Consider the following 17943-nt stretch of genomic DNA (forward strand, 5'->3'; position numbering starts at 1 on the left):
TTCCATAGTATACCTTTTCCTAGTTATATACTTTCTACCTATCTGTCTTTATATATAGTATGGCTTTTTCTGTAGACAGCATATAAGTGGGTCCTTCATTTTATTCATCCTGACAATCTCTACCTTTTACAGTGTTTATTTAATCTGTTAACATTAAATATAATTATTGACATGGTTGGATTTAGGTCAATCATTTTACTATTTTTCTGTTTGGATTAGTTGATTATTTTAGAATTACGTTTTAATTTATCTATTGGGGTTTTTTTTAGCTATACTCTGTTTAATTTTTTAAGTGGATTATTTAGGAATTACAACATACATTTAAAATTTTTCAGTCTATCTAGAATTAATATTGTATGACTTAATGTAAAAATCTTTTATATTTACCATTTCTGATGCTCTTCATTCCTTCTTGAAGATCTGAGTTTCCATCTGGTATTATTTCTTTCAGCCTGAAGAACTTCTTTTAGCATTGTTTATAGCTCTTGTCTATTGGTGATAAATTCTCCTGTTTTTCTTTTTTTCTTTTCATCACTTTAAAGGTCATGTTCCACTGTCTTCTAGCCACCACTGTTTCTGATGACAAGTCAGGGATTATTCAAATTTTTGTTCCCTTTTATATAATGTCTTTTTTATTTGTTTTCAGGTGTGCCTAGGTGTGTATTTATCCTGTTTGAGGTTCGTTGAACTTCTAGGATTTGTAAATTTATACCATCAGTCAAATTTGGGAAAATTTCAGTCATTATTTCTTCAAATATTTTTCCTGCTCCATTTTTTTCTCTCCTCTCCTGGAACTTCAGTTACAAATATGTTAAACTCTATTTAGTCCCTTAAGTTTCTAACTACTCTGTTCTCTTTTTTTTTTTACATGAGCAGGCACCGGGAATCGAACTCGGGTCCTCTGGCATGGCAGGCAAGCATTCTTGCCTGCTGAGCCACCATGGCCCTGTTCTCTTCTTTTTTTTTTTTTTTTTTTTTTTTTGTCCCCTGAAATTCTTTTTTTTCAGATTATATAATTTTTATAATACATCTTAAATGTCACTGATTTTCTGTCATTTCCATTCTAAGCCCATTGAAGGAATTTATTTACTTAAAAATATTTTTATTGATAAAAATTAACAAATATACAAACATTCTTAACATACAAACATTACATACATGGTGTACAAAGACTCACAATATCATCACATAGTTGTGTATTCATTACCACAATCAATTTTTTGAACATCTGCATCACTCTAGAAAAAGAAAAAAGAAAAAATTCATACACACCATATCTTTTAACCCTCTCATTGACCCATCTACCCATTTTATTTTAACCTTTGTTCCCCCTACTACTTGTTTATTTTTTATCCATATTTTTTACTCATCTGCCCATATCCTAGATAAAAGGAGCGAGCGCATCAGACAAAGTTTTCCCAGTCACACAGTCACATTGTAAAAGCTATATCATTATATAATCATCTTCAAGAAACAAGGTTACTGGACCATGTTTCCTGATGATGATTGAACAATGATATAGCTTTCACAATGAGACTCTCTGAATGTGAAAACATTATGTCTGATGCTCCTATTAGCTACTATATCAACAGAAGAGTAGAACATATGGAATAAAAATAACGGGGAACAGATGTTAAATTCAGTTTGAAATAGTGGTAGGTGAAGGCGAGGAGTAAGGGGTATGGTACATAGAGGTTTTTTTTTTTCTTTCTCTATTTTCGTTCTATTTCTTTCTCTATTGTCTTTATTTTTCTAAATTGATGCAAATGTACTAAGAAATGATGAATATGCAACTATGTGATGATATTAAGAATTACTGATTGTATATGTAGAATGGAATGATTTCTAAATGTTTTGTTAATTTTTTTTTTTATTAACGGAAAGAAAAAAAAAAGAACACAACATTTAGAAATCATACCATTCTACATATGCACTCAGTAATTCTTAACATCATCACATAGATGCATGATCATCGTTTCTTAGTACATTTGCATCGGTTTAGAGGAACTAGCAACACAACAGAAAAAGATATAAAATGTTAATATAGAGAAAAGAAATAAAAGTAGTAATAATAGTAAAAAAAAAAAAAAAAAAAAACCCTAAAGCTCAGATGCAGCTTCATTCAGTGTTTTAACATGATTACTTTACAATTAGAATTTTCTTAATAATAATTAAAAAAAAGGCTACTGGAACACAGCTCTACACTTTCAGGTACTTCCCTCTAGCCACTCCAATATACCATAAACTAAAAAGGTGATAGCTATATAATGTGTAAGAATAGCCTGGTCCAGAATAACTTTGCAACTGAAATCTCTCAGCCATTGAAACTTGATTTTTTTCTCATTTCTCTCTTCCCCCTTTTGGTCAAGAAGGTTTTTGCAGTCCCTTGATGCTGGGTCTTGTTTCATCCCAGAATTTCTGTCCCATGTTGCCAGGGAGATTTATACCCCTGGGAGTCATGTCCCACGTAGAGGGAAGGGGCTGACTTGCTGTGTCAGCTTAGAGAGGCCACATCTGAGCAACAAATGAGGTTCTCAGGGGGTGACTCTTAGGCATAATTACAAGTAGGCTTAGCCTATCCTTTGCAGAAATAAGTTTCATAGGGACAAACCCCAAGATTGAGGGCTCTTTTCATTCATTGCAAGCATAATTTCTTTTATGTCCTTGAGTATAATCACAATAGCTGCTTTAAAGTGCTCATCTGCTAATTCCAACATTGAATCATCTCAGGGTCAGTCTTTGTTGATTCTCTTTTCTCTTGAGAATAGATCTCATTTTTCTGATTTTTCACATGTCAAATAGTTTTGGATTGGTTGCATGCGTGGTTCAGTGGTAGAATGCTTGCTTTCCATGTGGGAAACCCGGTTCAATTCCTGGACAGTGCACTGCTCCTCCCCCCCAAAAATAGTTTTGGATTGTATTTTAGACATTGAAATAAGTTGTAGAGATTGTACTGTTATGTGCCTCTGAGAGTGTTATCTCCCCCCACCCCACCCCCACATTTTAGCAGGTTCTTAAGCTTAGCTGGACTCTTGTCTTCAAACTCTGTTGTCTTCTCGGGTGGGCAGCAACCCAAATCTCAGTTCAGTTCTTTTAGGCCTAGTCACGCTGCTTGTAGTCTGCTTTCCTCTTGGGTGGTTCCAGGAGCTGAGTTTTACAGAATTGTTGACTTACTCTATTCTGGCTCTCTTCCTTCCAAGACCTCCTCCCTCACTTTCCTACATTTGTGATTTGTCTCATCTCAGTTCTGATTTCTCAAACCAGCAAAATGGCAATTTTTCTGTCAGAGTTCAGAGTGCAGAGTAGGGGCTAAAAGCTGTGAAAATGGAACACTTGTCCAGTGTTGATCCCTTCTTCCAAATCTTAACTCCCCTCAAGTGTCTGCCTGTTTCCGATTGCTCTCCAGTATATTCAGATAGTAGTTTACATTTTATCTAGAGTCTATAGTTCTTAACTACAGGCAGGTTGGTCCAAAAAGTGCTGTGCAGCCATACCAAAAGCAGAATGTCTTATACTGAATTATAAGATAATGCATATATTTTGAGTTGTGAAGGTATATTTTAATTTGGTAAAATTGTTCATACTCTTGTATCTACATGCACATATGCACACAGATACAATAATATATTAGTTCAGGAGTTCTTACCCCCATGGAAAGGTGTCTATAAAACTTCATGCACAATTTGTATGTAAGTGCATTTCTGAGAATGAAGCATTTTAGTATCGTGGTCAAGCACTTGGATTCTGGAGACAAATCTCATTCATTTCTTAGCTTATGCCACTTGACTAGCTATGTGGCTTAAGAGAAATTATGTAACCTCTCTTGGAATCCGTCTGTTCAGCTGTAAGAAGAATAAATAGTAGGAGTAATGGTTAAGTTACTGTAAAGATTACAAGAGGTATACATATAAAGTGCTAAATTGCACAGTACTTAGACACTCATTTAGGTATTGTTTTTATTATCTGATTTTCAAAAGGTGTTCTCAAACAGGACAAAGTCACTGCCATAATTCTCTTCTGAGTACTAAAAGGAACACTTTAATACAGAAGTGTGGATAGCACACAGAAAACAGGTGTTTAATGAAATGTCTTGGGCAGTACTGGACAGTAAATAGCCATCTGCGAAACCAAATGACTATGATCATAGGGCTTAAAGTCTTAGAGAAGGGAAAAAATTTTTGTTATCCTAAATGATGCTGCAATTTTCACCAGCTAGCTCCTGATCCAGGCAGGTGGGAATTTGCAAAAGGGAATTAATTAATGTGCCCAATATCTGACATAACCTTTCTGAGAGTGGTATATATTTTGTATTGGATCTTTAAAATGTCTATAGAAATAGATCACTAAAGTTTCAAAATTTAAGTGTGCTTTATTTTCTTCATTTTTTTCAAGAACATTTGTAACTTTGTTTAATAGTGATGGAAAAAGAGAAATCACTCTTTTTCCTAGTCTCCACTAATTGCTATCATTTATTTGCTCTGTCTGAACTCCCACACACACCTTTTTTTTTATAATGTTTCAAATTTTTGTTTGGGCCCAAATTAATGTTTAAGTATCATTCTGCTATATACATAGTCTGGCCAATTATTTAGTTCCTTATTTTATTCTCTCTTTGTCTTCTCCTGATATTCTTAATGTAATTTTTTTCTTTTCTTTTCTTTTTTAATAAATGGATATGGTTTGTGCACTTTTTGAACCCTCATTTGTCTCTAGCAGTGTTTTCCTGTGCCCTGACATATGTAATTCCTTGCTTGACTTGCAGTCTTTCCTCTTCAAAACAATAGCTATTTGCTATTGCCTTCTGGCATATAGTATTATAGAAGAGAAACTTTATTCCTGTTTTTTAGTTTTTCTTTTTTTATTGTGTACAACCTGAGTGTTTCTTCCTAGACGTGTGTGTATTATTTCTTTATCCTTAAAATTTTTAAAATGTCACCAGGATATTTCCTGGTATGGTCTCTTTATTAATATTTCTAACTATTTAATCTTAAAATAAACCTTTTTATTTGAGGTTGTTACTTATTTGATTATTGCTTTTATTCTGTGCTCTGTTCTCATGGAACGTGATTTTTTGCAGCATCCGATCTACTGTTAACCATTCCTGCTGTGTTTGTCAATTCAGCAATTAAGTTTTTCCAGCAGAAAATCTTTTCAGTCTCAGATTAGTTCCTCTTCATGGTTGCTTCTTTCTATTTTATAAATGTATTCTCTTGATTCAGTGTGCTTATCTAAATTTCTCCTGTTTCTCTTTTATAGGGATTCATGTCCTCTTATCCCTCATGCTGACTGCTTTCTTTTCAATTATTCAATGTTTTAATATGTCTATGTATGCATTAATTTGAGTCTGTTAAAATGGGATTAGATATACATCTGATTTACTGGGGAAGGACTCAGGAGAAGGCAAGAGGAGTCTTCAGCCTTTGGTGCAGGTTTGATGCCCATGGAAGGAGAGAGGGAAGAAAGGGTTAGGTACGAAGAGTTCCAGAACGGTTCAGTCAGATCAATGGGGAGTCCTTAAGCCAAAGATGCCTATTGGAGGAGTCTGGCCAACTTGCTGAAAGAGCCTGCCTTAATATCTGCTCAGTCACTGACTGGAAAGAGCTCTCTCTTCTGCGCAGAACACTGACTTCCACTTCCCATCCTGTCACCTTCGGGAAGAATCTCCTGTTCACTGGAAAATTCAAGATGGGAGCTCTGCATACCTCTTCTACTGTTTCCACTTTTCTGTATGAAGAGAAATCTTTATTATTTGACTAATTGTATATTATGGTTTTTAAAAAAAATTAACCATCACAAATTATAGATTTGACTACTCTGCCTGCTTCTAGGAAGGCTTAGAAATCATAACAGTGGAGGGGGAGTAACTTAAGTATTCATAATAACCAAAATGTGGAAACAATCCAAACGACCATCAACTGATGAATGGATGAACAGAAAGTGGTATATACATGTAATGGAATATTATTCAGCAAGAAAAAGAGTTAAATACTAGAACATGGATGAAACTTGAAAACATGGTAAATAAAAGAAGCTAGTTAGAAAAGACCACATATTGCATAATTCTATTTATAGGAGGTATCCAGAATAGGCAAATCTATAGAAACAAATTAGATTAAACTGATTGTGTAGGGCTGCAAAGTGTGGGAGAAATGGGAATGGGGTGTGACTGCTAATGGGCCACAGAATTTTTTCTTCTAAAATTACATGATGGGATATACAGCCTGGCAAACAGGTACTAATAAAAGCATGTTGAGAAGATGGTGGCTTAGTAAGACGCGCGGATCTTAGTTCCTCCTCCAGAGCAGCTACTAGGGGAGTAGAAACGATACAGAACAGCTCCCAGAGCCATGACAGAGATCAAAAAGACAGTGTACCCCATCCTGGAACGGCTGACTGGCTGAGAGAATCCGCTCCGGTGAGATCTCCGAGGGGCGCGGGGTTCCCCGGGCGGGGCGGCAAGCGGCCGGAGTCCCTCACTTCCTCTTTCCTGGGCCAGCTGGCTGAATTGGGCAGGCGGTCCCCTCAAGCTGCGGCGGCTGGTGCCCCCACCACATGCAGCCCCCCGGACCAACTGAGAGAATTGGAACGGAAATCCCCAGGCCACGGAGAACAGTGACCGGGGGGGTCCCTTCCAAACACGTGATGCCCCGGTCCGGCTGGAAACGGTGCACTCTCCCGGGCCACGGCGGCTGGCGCCCTCCCGCCACGCTTGGCACCCCGGGCCGACTAGGAAATTCGGACGGGCGCTCTCACGGGCTGCGGCGGCCGGCGACCCTCCCCGCGTTTGGACCCCTGGGCCAGCTGGCACTCTTCCAAGCCGCTTCGGCTGGCGAATCCCCCCACGACGAGAGTTTTCCAAAGTTAAAGGACCCACAGCACCTTTTACTGGTAGGACCCGCAGACAAATGTGTGCCACGAGCGCCACCTACTGGGCAGGATAAGAAAAACAGAACCCAGAGATTTCACAGAAAAATCTTTCAACCTGTTGGGTCCAACACCCAGGGAAATCTGACTAAATGCCCAGACGCCAGCAGAAGATAACGGATCACGCTCAAAAAATTGAAAATATGGCCCAGTCAAAGGAATAAACCAATAGTTCAAATGAGATACAGGAGCTGAGACAACTAATGCTGAATATACGAACAGAAATGGAAAACCTCTTCAAAAATGAAATCGATAAATTGAGGGAGGACATGAAGAAGACATGGGCTGAACAAAAAGAAGAAATAGAAAAACTGAAAAAACAAATCACAGAACTTATGGAAGTGAAGGATAAAGTAGAAAAGATGGAAAAAACAATGGATACCTACAATGATAGATTTAAAGAGACAGAAGATAGAATTAGTGATTTGGAGGATGGAACATCTGAATTCCAAAAAGAAACAGAAACTATCGGGAAAAGAATGGAAAAATTTGAACAGGGGATCAGGGAACTGAATGACAATATGAAGCGCACAAATATACGTGTTGTGGGTGTCCCAGAAGGAGAAGAGAAGGGAATAGGAGGAGGAAAACTAATGGAAGAAATTATCACTGAAAATTTCCCAACTCTTATGAAAGACCTAAAATTACAGATCCAAGAAGTGCAGCGCACCCCAAAGAGATTAGACCCAAATAGGCATTCTCCAAGACACTTACTAGTTAGAATGTCAGCGGTCAAAGAGAAAGAGAGGATCTTGAAAGCAGCAAGAGAAAAACAATCCATCACATACAAAGGAAACCCAATAAGACTATGTGTAGATTTCTCAGCAGAAACCATGGAAGCTAGAAGACAGTGGGATGATATATTTAAATTACTAAAAGAGAAAAACTGCCAACCAAGACTCCTACATCCAGCAAAATTGTCCTTCAAAAATGAGGGAGAAATTAAAACATTCTCAGACAAAAAGTCACTGAGAGAATTTGTGACCAAGAGACCAGCTCTGCAAGAAATACTAAAGGGAGCACTAGAGAGGTATGGAGAAGAGTGTAGAAAGAAGGAAAATCAGATATGATATATATAATACAAAAGGCAAAATGGTAGAGGAAAATATTATCCAAACAGTAATAACACTAAATGTTAATGGACTGAATTCCCCAATCAAAAGACATAGAATGGCAGAATGGATTAAAAAACAGGATCCTTCCATATGCTGTCTACAGAAACACATCTTAGACCCAAAGATAAACATAGGTTGAAAGTGAAAGGTTGGGAAAAGATATTTCATGCAAATAACAACCAGAAAAGAGCAGGAGTGGCTATACTAATATCCAACAAATTAGACTTCAAATGTAAAACAGTTAAAAGAGACAAAGAAGGACACTATCTACTAATAAAAGGAACAATTAAACAAGAAGACATAACAATTATAAATATTTATGCACCAAACCAGAATGCCCCAAAATATGTGAGGAATACACTGCAAACACTGAAAAGGGAAATAGACACATATACCATAATAGTTGGAGACTTCAATTCACCACTCTCATCAATGGACAGAACATCTAGACAGAGGATCAATAAAGAAATAGAGAATCTGAATATTACTACAAATGAGCTAGACTTAACAGACATTTATAGGACATTACATCCCACAACAGCAGGATACACCTTTTTCTCAAGTGCTCATGGATCATTCTCAAAGATAGACCATATGCTGGGTCACAAAGCAAGTCTTAACAAATTGAAAAAGATTGAAATCATACACAACACTTTCTCGGATCATAAAGGAATGAAGTTGGAAATCAATAATAGGTGGAGTGCCAGAAAATTCACAAATACATGGAGGCTCAACAACACACTCTTAAACAACGAGTGGGTCAAAGAAGAAATTGCAAGAGAAATTAGTAAATACCTCGAGGCAAATGAAAATGAAAACACAACATATCAAAACTTATGGGACGCAGCAAAGGCAGTGCTAAGAGGGAAATTTATTGCCCTAAATGCCTATATCAGAAAAGAAGAAAAGGCAAAAATGCAGGAATTAACTGTCCACTTGGAAGAACTGGAGAAAGAACAGCAAATGAACCCCAAAGCAAGCAAAAGGAAAGAAATAACAAAGATTAGAGCAGAAATAAATGAAATTGAAAACATGAAAACAATAGAGAAAATCAATAAGACCAGAAGTTGGGTCTATGAGAAAATCAATAAGATTGATGGGCCCTTAGCAAGATTGACAAAAAGAAGAAGACAGAGGATGCAAATAAATAAGATCAGAAATGGAAGAGGAGACATAACCACTGACCTCACAGAAATAAAGGAGGTAATAACAGGATACTATGAACAACTTTACGCTAATAAATACAACAATTTAGAGGAAATGGACGGGTTCCTGGAAAGACATGAACAACCAACTTTGACTCAAGAAGACATAGATGACCTCAACAAACCAATCACAAGTAAAGAAATTGAATTAGTCATTCAAAAGCTCCCTAAAAAGAAAAGTCCAGGACCAGACGGCTTCACATGTGAATTCTATCAAACATTCCAGAAAGAATTAGTACCAACTCTCCTCAAACTCTTCAAAAAAATCAAAGTGGAGGGAAAACTACCTAATTCTTTCTATGAAGCCGACATCACCCTCATACCAAAACCAGGCAAAGATATTACAAAAAAAGAAAACTACAGACCAATCTCTCTAATGAATATAGATGCAAAAATCCTCAATAAAATTCTAGCAAATCATATCCAACAACACATTAAAAGAATTATACATCATGACCAAGTAGGATTCATCCCAGGTATGCAAGGATGGTTCAACATAAGAAAATCAATTAATGTAATACACCATATCAACAAATCAAAGCAGAAAAATCACATGATCATCTCAATTGATGCAGAGAAGGCATTTGACAAGATTCAACATCCTTTCCTGTTGAAAACACTTCAAAAGATAGGAATACAAGGGAACTTCCTTAAAATGATAGAGGGAATATATGAAAAACCCACAGCTAATATCATCCTCAATGGGGAAAAATACTTTCCCCCTAAGATCAGGAACAAGACAAGGATGTCCACTATCACCACTATTATTCAACATTGTGTTGGAGGTTCTAGCCAAAGCAATTAGACAAGAAAAAGAAATACAAGGCATCAAGCTTGGAAAGGAAGAAGTAAAACTATCACTGTTTGCAGATGATATGATACTATACGTCGAAAACCCGGAAAAATCCACAACAAAACTACTAGAGCTAATAAATGAGTACAGCAAAGTAGCAGGTTACAAGATCAACATTCAAAAATCTGTAGCATTTCTATACACTAGTAATGAACAAGCTGAGGGGGAAATCAAGAAACGAATCCCATTTACAATTGCAACTAAAAGAATAAAATACCTAGGAATAAATTTAACTAAAGAGACAAAAACCCATATAAAGAAAACTACAAAAGACTGTTAAAAGAAATCACAGAAGACCTAAATAGATGGAAGGGCATACCATGTTCATGGATTGGAAGACTAAATATAGTTAAGATGTCAATCCTACCTAAATTGATTTACAGATTCAATGCAATACCAATCAAAATCCCAACAACTTATTTTTCAGAAATAGAAAAACCAATAGGCAAATTTATCTGGAAGGGCAGGGTGCCCCAAATTGCTAAAAACATCTTGAGGAAAAAAAACAAAGCTGGAGGTCTCGCACTGCTGGACTTTAAGGCATATTATGAAGCCACAGTGGTCAAAACAGCATGGTATTGGCATAAAGATAGATATATCGACCAATGGAATTGAATAGAGTGCTCAGATATAGACCCTCTCATCTATGGACATTTGATCTTTGATAAGGCAGTCAAGCCAACTCACCTGGGACAGAACAGTCTCTTCAATAAATGGTGCCTAGAGAACTGGATATCCATATGCAAAAGAATGAAAGAAGACCCATATCTTACACCCTATACAAAAGTTAACTCAAAATGGATCAAAGATCTAAACATTAGGTCTAAGACCATAAAACAGTTAGAGGAAAATGTAGGGAGATATCTTATGAATCTTACAACTGGAGGTGGTTTTATGGACCTTAAACCTAAAGCAAGAACACTGAAGAAGGAAATAAATAAATGGGAGCTCCTCAAAATTAAACACTTTTGTGCATCAAAGAACTTCATCAAGAAAGTAGAAAGACAGCCTACACAATGGGAGACAATATTTGGAAATGACATATCAGATAAAGGTCTAGTATCCAGAATTTATAAAGAGATTGTTCAACTCAACAACAACAAAAAGCCAACCCAATTACAAAATGGGAAAAAGACTTGAACAGACACCTATCAGAAGAGGAAATACAAATGGCCAAAAGGCACATGAAGAGATGCTAAATGTCCCTGGCCATTAGAGAAATGCAAATCAAAACCACAATGAGATATCATCTCACACCCACAAGAATGGCCATTATCAACAAAACAGAAAATGACAAGTGCTGGAGAGGATGCGGAGAAAGAGGCACACTTATCCACTGTTGGTGGGAACGTCAAATGGTGCAACCACTGTGGAAGGCAGTTTGGCGGTTCCTCAAAAAGCTGAATATAGAATTGCCATACAACCCAGAAATACCATTGCTGGGTATCTCCTCAAAGGACTTAAGGGCAAAGACACAAACGGACATTTGCACACCAATTTTTATAGCAGCGTTATTTACAATTGCAAAGAGATGGAAACAGCCAAAATGTCCATCAACAGACGAGTGGCTAAACAAACTGTGGTATATACATACGATGGAATATTATGCAGCTTTGAGACAGGATAAACTTATGAAGCATGTAATAACATGGAGGAACCTAGAGAACATTATGCTGAGTGAGTCCAGCCAAAAACTAAAGGACAAATACTGTATGGTCCCACTGATGTGAACCGACATTCGAGAATAAACTTGGAATATGTCATTGGTAACAGAGTCCAGCAGGAGTTAGAAACAGGGTAAGATAATGGGTAATTGGAGCTGAAGGGATACAGACTGTGCAACAGGACTAGATACAAAAACTCAAAAATGGACAGCACAATAATACCTAATTGTAAAGTAATCATGTTAAAACACTGAATGAAGCTGCATCTGAGCTATAGGTTTTTTTTTTTTACTATTATTATTACTTTTATTTTTTTCCTCTATATTAACATTCTATATCTTTTTCTGTTGTGTTGCTAGTTCTTCTAAACCGATGCAAATGTACCAAGAAACGATGATCATGCATCTATGTGATGATGTTAAGAATTACTGATTGCATATGTAAAAAAAAAAAAAATACTACTGTCCCATGGAAATATAATTGGAGCCACATACGAGTACCACATATGCAATTTTTAATTTTCTAGCGGGTTTATTAAAAAAGTAACAGTCAAAATTAAAAAAAAAAAAATTACGTGATGGTGGTTATATAACTCTAAATATACCAAAACAAAAAAGAAAAAAAATTCTTTCTAATCTAGATTCTGGAGCAGCTAGAAGGACACATCTGAGAAGATGGTATGGTAGCCCATGACAACCTCTGGAATCTGTTCTGTAACTACTTGTTGAAGAGTGCTCTGCAAAGTATTGCTTTTTTCTTTGTATATGTGTTAGATTATACAAAAAAAAAAAAGTTGAAGGGGTGATAAACTTGAGAGAATCTAACCACAGTGAAGCTGCTCATCCTCAACGGCAACTGGTCTTAACACAAGGACCTGTTTGTTTTTCCAGATTTTTCCGAAGGATAATTGTGGTTTGGCAGGTGGTATGGGAAAGGTGGAAAGGGCTGACAATAATCCTCAAGGAGGAGGAATTTAAAGGCATGAACATCAGGTTAGTGTGAAGAAAGTTTGGTGGGGATATTTGCTAGTTAGTGCTTGTGAGTTAAGGAAATGGGTCCTGCAACCAGTTTTTCTCTCCTCTCTGGGGATCCTGGTCACCTTCACATGGGAACTACCCTGCAGTTGGCCTAGAGACCACCTCTTCCAGCTGTTACAGGTACTGGACAATCATTTTCTCGTCAATTAAAAGCAGATATAAACTACTCCAGTACTCAGAATTCTGATTTTGCAGCTCTATGGATTTGACTAGTTCCTGACCAGTAGAGGGCACCATTAGCATGTAGAGAAATGCGGGTTGACCAGCACAAGAAGACGGAAGTATTGGGTTGAAGTCTGCATTCCATTAGATTCTAATGCAATTAGACTAGAATAACATACTTCGGATTTTAGAACACAATTTTCCACATTCTCAAAATAGTGGTTTGGCATACATGCCACTGTACTAAAAACAGAACAACAGCTGTGTTAATTCTTAGAGGGACAATTTGTTTAGGCAGCTCGGACATTTTTTATCCAATAATTATTTATTGAATACTAGGCACATGGTATTTGCCTTTCAATATTACCTGATACAATAAATCCAAGGATTTTGCTGAATATTGCTATGAATGACTTAAAAACAAAGACCATATTATCTACATGCGTGCTCAGCATGAACTCAGAAAGAAGCAGAATGCTATTCAAGGATACAGTACTGTCAGGAAACATCTGATAAAGGAGGGAAAATTGTTGTCTTTTTAATCCAGTTTTCCTGCCAACTCAACTGTGTGAAAGTATATTTAAATTTTTTCAGTGCATACTGTGTGCTACGAAATGTTCTAAATGCTTTACCACTTTGATACTAAAGTGTGCTCCATGCATCGGCGGCACTACAGTCACCTGGGAGCTTGTTAGAAATGCAGGTCCCATCTTGGACCTGCTGACTCAGAAACTGCATTTTAAAGAGATCTGCATGCACATGAAAGTTTCAGAGACATGGCTCCGCTATGTACTAACTTATTTAATCCCCATTACCATCCTGTAACAGACATACTATTATTATACCCATTTGAAAGTGGGAAACTGAGAGAAAGAGAAGCAAAATAAATTGCTCAAGGCAAAGCTGAATTTTTTTTTGTTCAGGAAAATAGCTTCCGTGCCTATGTCATTATTCATATTGCCTAACTTTTCATCTTCTTTATCACCTCCCTATTTTCAGATACATAAAATGGATATATGAAACATGTCTACCCTAATATTTTGGTTAAGTAGCTACTATTAATAGATGTAGTTTCAGATCCTAAAACTAAAAGTATTAATTATGGGTTAGTTATAGAAAGTAAAGTCCAAAAATTCCTTTCTTAGGAGTACTTGACCACGATACCTGTTTTTTGTTTATTTATTTGTTTTTGCATGGGCAGGCACTGGGAATCAAACATAGGTATCTGTCATGGCAGGTGGAGAACTCTGCTATTGAGCCACCGTGGCCCCTCAATATCTGTTTTTATGCCTGCCTTTCCCACCCCAACACAGCAAGCACACTCCTACCTCAGGGCCTTTACACTTGTCCCTATATCTGCATTCCTAGTTCTCACTTCCTTCAAGTCTTTGTTTAAATATTACATTCTCTGAAAGTCTGCCTTGATCGCCTTACTTGAAATTACACCTATCCTTCTCTAAGAAGATGATACAGAAAGGAAAGAAGGAAGCCTTTCCAAAAAACTGAAGCAAAAGGCAAGACTTTATAAGCAAGAAAGCCATGTAGAAAGATGACTGTTCTAGTTTGCTAGCTGCCGGAATGCAATATACCAGAAATGTAATGGCTTTTAAAAAGGGGAATTTAATAAGTTGCTAGTTTACAGTTCTAAGGCTGTGAAATTGTCCAAATTAAAATGTCTATAGAAATGTCCAATCTAAGGCATCCAGGGATGCCTTGGTTCAAGAAGGCCAATGATGTTCATTATTTCTCTTTCAGCTGGAAAGGCACATGTCCAACATGGTGGCATCTGCTGGCTTTCTCTCCAGGCCTCTTGCTTCATGAAGCTCCCCGGGAGGTGTTTTTCCTTCTTCATCTCCAAAGGTCACTGGCTGGTGGACTCTGTGGTTTTCTCATCATTCTCAAAAGGGACTCTCTCCAAAATGTCTTATTTTTTATAGGATTCCAGTAAACTAATCAAGACTCACATAGAATGGGTGGAGATATGTCTCCATCTAATCAAAATTTTTTTTTTTTAAACATGGGCAGGCACCGGGAATCGAACCTGGGTCCTCTGGCATGGCAGGCAAGCGTCCTTGCCTGCTGGGCCACCGTGGCCTGCCCTAATCAAATTTAATACCCACAATTGATTGAGCCACATCTCAGTGGAGATAACCTCATCAAGTTTCCAACCTATAGTACTGAATAGAGATTAGAAGAAACAGTTGCTCCCTTAAGATTGGTTAAGATTAAAACATGGCTTTTCTAGGGTACATAAATCCTTTCAAACTGGCACAAAGACCATGGCTACAAGAAGAAAAGAGCCAAACCAACAGACAGACAAAAAAAAAAAGAAGAAGAAAGGATCCATACGTCTCCCATTTACCAGTGGTCTAGGATCTTGCAATTCTGAAGGCTGTCCCTGTACCTGCAGAAGCGTGCTCCCAGGAGGAACAGGCTGACCACCGAGTCACTGTCAGAAAAGATGGAGGAGAGGGTGGGCCACGGTGGCTCAGCAGGTAAGAGTGCTTGCCTGCCATGTCCAAGGACCCGGGTTCGATTCCCGGTGCCTGCCCATGTAAAAAAAAAAAAAGACGATGGAGGAGAACAACACCCTGGTCTTCAAGGGTAGATCCAGCAAGCTGTGAAGTCCTGCAGCCCTGACCTTGCCAAGATTACACTCTGCAGAGAGGAGAAAGCATGCCTTACCTAGACATATGAGGATGCTTTGAATGCTACCAAAAAAAACCCTGGGATCATCTAACTGAAGTCTAGGTCACTGGTTTCAAATATAGGGCTTCCCACCCTAGAAGAAAAAATATTACAACTGCCCCCCCAATAAACACACACCTATTATCCCTTCTTTGCTCTAGTTTTCTCTATAGCACTTTTTACAGTCTGATAAGTATATATATATATTTTTATCTGCTTATTGCTTGTCTTTACCAGTTAGAATATAAACTCCTATAAGGAAAACAAACAAAGATTCCCTAGAGAGTGGCCTAGCAGTGAATGCGGTGCCCGCTCCATTTGGGCCTTCATTCTCACAGTCCCCCCAGCGGAGCTCTCCGAGCCATGTTTTCACGGCTGCCACAGGATGTTCTTCAGGTGCTCAGGAAAATATATTTCTAGTTTGGGTTGTAGAAAACAGTTTTCTCCAAAATTAAATCTGAAAAAAGCATACGCAAAGGAGGGAGGGAAACGTTTAGATATACTGGAGTTTACGCTGCCAGATTAGAGGTTCTTCACCTGTGGGTCATTCAGGCTACCAGGCCCAACGAATTTGTTTTTAGCTGTGGCCGAACAGAATTGCCTGGGCCAGTGACCCCTTTCCTAATTGGTGTATTTATCCTCTGAGGTTGTCAGCTGTAGCTGAGTCCACGCTTTGTTTAGAGTGGAAATGTGAGCAGCCCTGGCTCTGCTTCCACAGGCAAATGAAACTTGACCCTGGCAAAGTAATAAGACCATATTCTAAAACTACCCCTTTCATGTAGCATTAAAGGGCTAGAAGAAAAGAAGCTCCAATGTACAGGCAAAAACATTTCTTGATTTGGACATTTTTCATGGTCTCAGAACTATAAGCTTGTAAGTTAATAAATCCCCATTGTATAAGCCATCCCATTTCTGGTGTACTTCATTTTCTCAGCTTTAGCAAACCAAAACACCATGTCACTCCGAGTAAAAGCCCAAATACTTACAGTGGCCTGCAAGCCCTTCTCAGGCCACACCCCTCTCCCCTCTGCCCCCATCTACTTTGCAACACTCCACTCCACCAAGCTGCTCCTAGAATAAACCCAATACAAAAAGGCCTCCATTGCCAGGGCCTCTGCACTTCCTGATCCCTCTGGGGCAATTGTTTCCCCCATGGTTCCCTCACCTCTCACTCTGGGGTTGGTGCAATTAAGATTCCAGCAACCAATCCCCACATCACAGCCCTATCTTTCTTTCCTGACCAGTTTTCTTAATACTTATACCAGTTGGTGCACTATCTATTTTACTTACTTATTAAGTGGTCTGCTCTATTTCCTTCCATAGAAGATAAGCCCCATCAGGGCAGAGAACTTTGTTCTCTCAGTGTCTGGTATATAGAAAGTACTCAAAAATATTTGTCAAATGAACAGATTATACTAATATGCTATTCTTTATAAAACAAACAGCTAGAATTTTAAATATATTTTCCATCCCTCAATGGATCATACCGTGTTTTCCCTGGGACGTATCTGCCTACTTTAAAAACTTTGCTTTTAGGCATAGCGTGCCTCTGAAGGGTGTTGAGGAAAATGGCTGGAGTGCCTTATTTCATCAAAACGAATCTGAGAACAGTTGAAGTGCAGGCAGAAATAGTAAGGGACCCTGTTTATGAGCCACTCACTGCCTGCCAATCCTCAAAAATGTCACCAATTTTGGAGGAAGAGAGAATCTTCCCATTGCAGTTGAGGGTGTCGTGCACTGTGCTGGTTTGAAAGGATGTGTGTCCCCTAGAAAAGCCATGTTTTAATCTAAATCCCATTTCGTAAAGGCAGAGTAATCCTTATTCAATACTGTATGTAATTAGATGATCTCCCTAGAGATGTAACCCAATCAAAAATGGTTGTTAAACTGGATTAGGGAAGATGTGTCTCCACCCATTTGGGTGGGTCTTTAATTTCTGAAGTCCTATAAAAGAAGAAACATTTTGGGAGATTGAGAGAGAGATTTCTGAGAGAGCAGAGAATGACCTAGCCACGAGAAGCAGAGTCCACCAGCCAGCAACCTTTGGAGATGAAGAAGGAAAATGCCTCCTTGGGAGCTTCATGAAAGGAAGCCAGGAGAAGAAGCTAGCAGGTGACGCCGTGTTCGCCATACGCCCTTCTGGATGAGAGAGAAACCTTGAACTTCATTGGCCTTCTTGAACCAAGGTATCTTTCTCTGGATGCCTTAGATTGGACATTTCTATAGACTTGTTTTAATTGGGACATTTTCTTGGTCTTAGAACTGTAAACTAGCAACTTATTAAATTCCCCCTTT

The sequence above is a fragment of the Tamandua tetradactyla genome, chromosome 7 (assembly GCF_023851605.1).
Source record: "Tamandua tetradactyla isolate mTamTet1 chromosome 7, mTamTet1.pri, whole genome shotgun sequence".
Classification (NCBI taxonomy): Eukaryota; Metazoa; Chordata; class Mammalia; order Pilosa; family Myrmecophagidae; genus Tamandua; species Tamandua tetradactyla.